General features: G+C 35.9%; 1 non-coding gene across 1 annotated transcript; it reads right to left on the bottom strand.

The window, feature by feature from the left end:
• Positions 1-2,703: 2,703 nt before the first annotated feature.
• On the bottom strand, positions 2,704-2,811 carry LOC112767478 (small nucleolar RNA R71). The gene has a single exon (XR_003184922.1). It is a non-coding gene; the product is annotated as a small nucleolar RNA R71 (small nucleolar RNA).
• Positions 2,812-4,428: the final 1,617 nt, after the last annotated feature.

Raw genomic sequence — 4,428 nt, 5'->3', positions numbered from 1 at the left:
TTACTTGGATGACCCAGTGCACTTGCTGGTTAGTTGTATCGAAGTTGTGAACCATGGTATTGGCACCATGTTCTTGGCGCCATTGCCAGGGAAAGAAAGAGCCATGAATTTTATATAATCAAAGTGTAATCACGATTGCGTGTACCAAGTTGCTCACGTTGCCAGGGATTGTTTGAGCCTGGACATCACAATTTCGTGCACCAAGTTTTTGGCGCCGTTGCCGGGGATTGTTCGAGTTTGGACAACTGACGGTTCATCTTGTTGCTCAGATTAGGTAATTTTCTTTTTGTTTTCCTTTCAAAAATTTTTCAAAAATATCTCAAAAATTTTCTCACCTGTTTCAAAAAAAAAAAATTTCAAAAATATTTCTAAAATTTTTTCATCTGTTTTCGAAAATAATACAAAAATGTTTTCAAAAATTTTATTCAAAATTTTTAAGAATGAATTCTAGTATTTCATGAAGCATGTGAAGCCTGGCTGGCTGTAAAAGCCATGTCTAAATTCTTTTGGACTGAGGCTTCCAACCATCAGCTGTTACACGACTGTAGGGTATGTCAGGCGTGTCATGTCTGAATTACATGCTGAAGCTTGGCTGGCCATTGGCCATGTCTAGTGTTTTGGACCGGAGCTTTCATTGAAAGCTTGGCTGGCTAGTGAGCCATGTCTAATTCCTGGACTGAAGCTTTAGACTAAGAATGCTAGATTCCTGGAATTCATATTAAAAATTTTGGAATCCTTATTTTTGTTTTTCAATTGATTTTTCGAAAAAAAAACAAAAAAATTAAAAAAATCATAAAAATCAAAATCATTTTTTGTGTTTCTTGTTTGAGTCTTGAGTCATGTCATAAGTTTGGTGTCACTTGCATATGCATCTTGCATTTTTTCGAAAATATCATGCATTCATAGTGTTCTTCATGATCTTCAAGTTGTTCTTGGTAAGTCTTCTTGTTTGATCTTGATGATTTTTTGTTTTGTGTCTTTTCATGTTTATCATATGCATTCTTGAATTCTTAGTGTCTAAGCATTAAAGAATTCTAAGTTTGGTGTCTTGCATCTTTTCTTTGCATTAAAAATTTTTCAAAATTGTGTCTATGATGTTCATCTTGACATCCAAAGTGTTCTTGGTGTTCATCTTGACATTCATAGCATTCTTGCATGCATCACATGTTTTGATCTAAAATTCTCATGCATTGCATCATTTTTCTTGTTTTTCTCTCTCTTCATTAAAAATTCAAAAATCAAAAAAATATCTTTCCCTTTTTCTCTCTAATTAAATTCGAAAATTTGAGTTGACTTTTTCAAAATCTTTTTAAAATCAAGTTGTTTCTTATGAGTCAAATCAAATTTTCAATTTGAAAATCTTATCTTTTTCAAAATCTTTTTCAAAATTCTTAGTTATTTTCGAAAATTCCAAAAATATTTTTCAAAAATCTTTTTCTTATTTTCATACCAAATTTTCGAAAATAACCATAAAAATTAATGTTTTGATTCAAAAATTTCAAGTTTGTTACTTGCTTGTTAAGAAAGATTCAAACTTTGAGTTCTAGAATCATATCTTGTGATTTCTTATGAATCAAGTCATTAATTGTGATTTTAAAAATCAAATCTTTTTTTTCAAAAACTAATTTCTATCATATCTTTTCAAAAATATCTTCTCATCTTATCTTTTTCAAAAATCTAATTTCAAAATATCTTTTCCAACTTCCTAACTTCTTATCTTTTCAAAATTTGTTTCAACTAACTAACTAACTTTTTGTTTGTTTCTTAACTTTTTCAAAACTACCTAACTAACTCTCTCTCTCTAATTTTTGAAAATATCTTCCCTCTTTTTCAAAAATTTCTTTTTTTATTAACTAATTATTTTTTATTTTTGATTTTAAAACTTTTTCGAACAAAATACTAACATTTTTCAAAAAAACCATTTTCAAAAATCACTAACTCTTTTTCAAAAATTATTTTCGAAAATCCTCCCTCTCCCATCTTATTCTATTTATTTATTCATTTACTAACATCTCATCTCACATCTCTGCCATCCTCACAGTTGTGTTTCTTTCTTTACATCACATTCTTTGTCTCCCCCTCTTCTTCTACTCACACAGGGATCCCTATACTGTGGTATAAAGGATCTCTATTATTATTATTATTATTCTGTGCCCTCTTCTTTGTCATATGAGCAGGAGCAAGGATAAGAACATTCTTGTGGGAGCAGATCCAGAACCTGAAAGGACTCTGAAAAGGAAACTAAGAGAAGCTAAAATACAAAAATCCAGAGATAACCTTTCAGAAATTTTCGAACAGGAAGAGGAGATGGCAGCCGAAAATAATAATAATGTAAGGAAGATGCTTGGTGACTTTACTGCACCTAATTCCAATTTACATGGAAGAAGCATCTCCATTCCTGCCATTGGAGCAAACAACTTTGAGCTGAAACCTCAATTAGTTTCTCTGATGCAGCAGAACTGCAAGTTTCATGGACTTCCATCTGAAGATCCTTTTCAGTTCTTAACTTAATTCTTGCAGATATGTGATACTGTTAAGACTAATGCAGTGGATCCTGAAGTCTACAAGCTCATGCTTTTCCCCTTTGCTGTAAGAGACAGAGCTAGATTATGGTTGGATTTTCAACCCAAAGATAGCCTGAACTCTTGGGATAAGCTGGTCACGGCTTTCTTAGCCAAGTACTTTCCTCCTTAAAAGCTGAGCAAGCTTAGAGATGATGTTCAAACCTTCAGACAGAAAGAAGGTGAATCCCTCTATGAAGCTTGGAAAAGATACAAACAGTTGACCAAAAAGTGTCCTTCTGACATGCTTTCAGAATGGACCATCTTGGATATATTCTATGATGGTTTATCTGAGCTATCAAAAATGTCACTGGACACTTCTGCAGGTGGATCCATTCACCTTAAGAAAACGCCTGCAGAAGCTCAAGAACTCATTGACATGGTTGCTAATAACCAGTTCATGTACACTTCTGAAAGGAATCCTGTAAGCAATGGGATGCCTATGAAGAAGGGAGTTCTTGAAGTTGATACTCTGAATGCCATATTGGCTCAGAATAAAATATTGACTCAGCAAGTCAATATGATCTTTCAGAGTCTGAATGGAATGCAAGCTGCATCCAACAGTACTCAAGAGGCTTCTTATGAAGAAAAAGCTTATGATCCTGAGAACCCTGCAATAGCAGAGGTGAATTACTTAGGTGAACCTTATGGAAACACCTATAACTCATCATGGAGAAATCATCCAAATTTCTCATGGAAGGATCAAAAGCCTCAATAAGGCTTTAATAATGGTGGAAGAAACAGGTTTAACAATAATAAACCTTTTCCATCATCCACTCAGCAACAGACAGAGAACTCTGAACAAAATGCTTCTAATTTAGCAAATCTAGTCTCTGATCTATCCAAGGCCACTGTGAGCTTCATGAATGAAACAAGGTCTTCCATTAGAAATTTGGAAGCACAAGTGGGCCAGCTGAGTAAAAGGATCACTGAAATCCCTCCCAGTACTCTCCCAAGCAATACAGAAGAGAATCCAAAAGGAGAGTGCAAGGCCATTGACATAAGCAAAATGGCCGAACCCAAAGAGGGAGAGGAAGATGCAAATCCCAAGGAGGAAGACCTCCTAGGACATCCAGTGGTCAATAAGGAGATTCCCTCTGAGGAACCAAAGGACTCTGAGGCTCATCTAGAGACTATAGAGATTCCATTGAACCTCCTTATGCCCTTCATGAGCTCTGATGAGTATTCCTCTTCTGAAGAGAATGAGGATGTTACTGAAGAGCAAACTGCCAAGTTTCTTGGTGCAATCATGAAGCTGAATGCCAAATTATTTGGCATTGATACTTGGGAAGTTGAACCTCCCTTGTTCATCAATGAACTAAGTGATCTGGATCAACTGACATTGCCTCAGAAGAGACAGGATCCTGGAAAGTTCATAATACCCTGTACCATAGGCACCATGATCTTTAAGGCTCTGTGTGACCTTGGTTCAGGAATAAACCTCATGCCCCTCTCTGTAATAGAGAAACTGGGAATCTATGGGGTGCAAGCTGCTAAAATCTCATTAGAGATGGCAGACAGTTCAAGAAAACAAGCTTATGGACAAGTAGAGGACGTGTTAGTAAAGGTTGAAGGCCTTTACATGTCTGCTGATTTCATAGTCCTGGATACTGGAAAGGAAGAGGATGAATCCATCATCCTAGGAAGACCTTTCCTGGCCACAGCAAGAGTTGTGATTGATGTTGACAGAGGTGAAATAGTCCTTCAATGGAATGAGGACTCCCTTGTGTTTAAAACTCAAGGATCCCCCTCTGCAACCATGGAGAGGAAGCAGAAAAAGCTTCTCTCAAAGCAGAGTCAACCAGAGTCCCCACAGTCAAACTCTAAGTTTGGTGTTGGGAGGCCACAACCAAACTCTAAGTTTGGT

Source organism: Arachis hypogaea, chromosome 17 (genome assembly GCF_003086295.3).
Source record: "Arachis hypogaea cultivar Tifrunner chromosome 17, arahy.Tifrunner.gnm2.J5K5, whole genome shotgun sequence".
Taxonomy (NCBI): domain Eukaryota; kingdom Viridiplantae; phylum Streptophyta; class Magnoliopsida; order Fabales; family Fabaceae; genus Arachis; species Arachis hypogaea.
The sequence above is the reverse complement of the archived record's forward strand: the minus strand, read 5'-3'. Positions and strand labels throughout refer to the sequence as shown.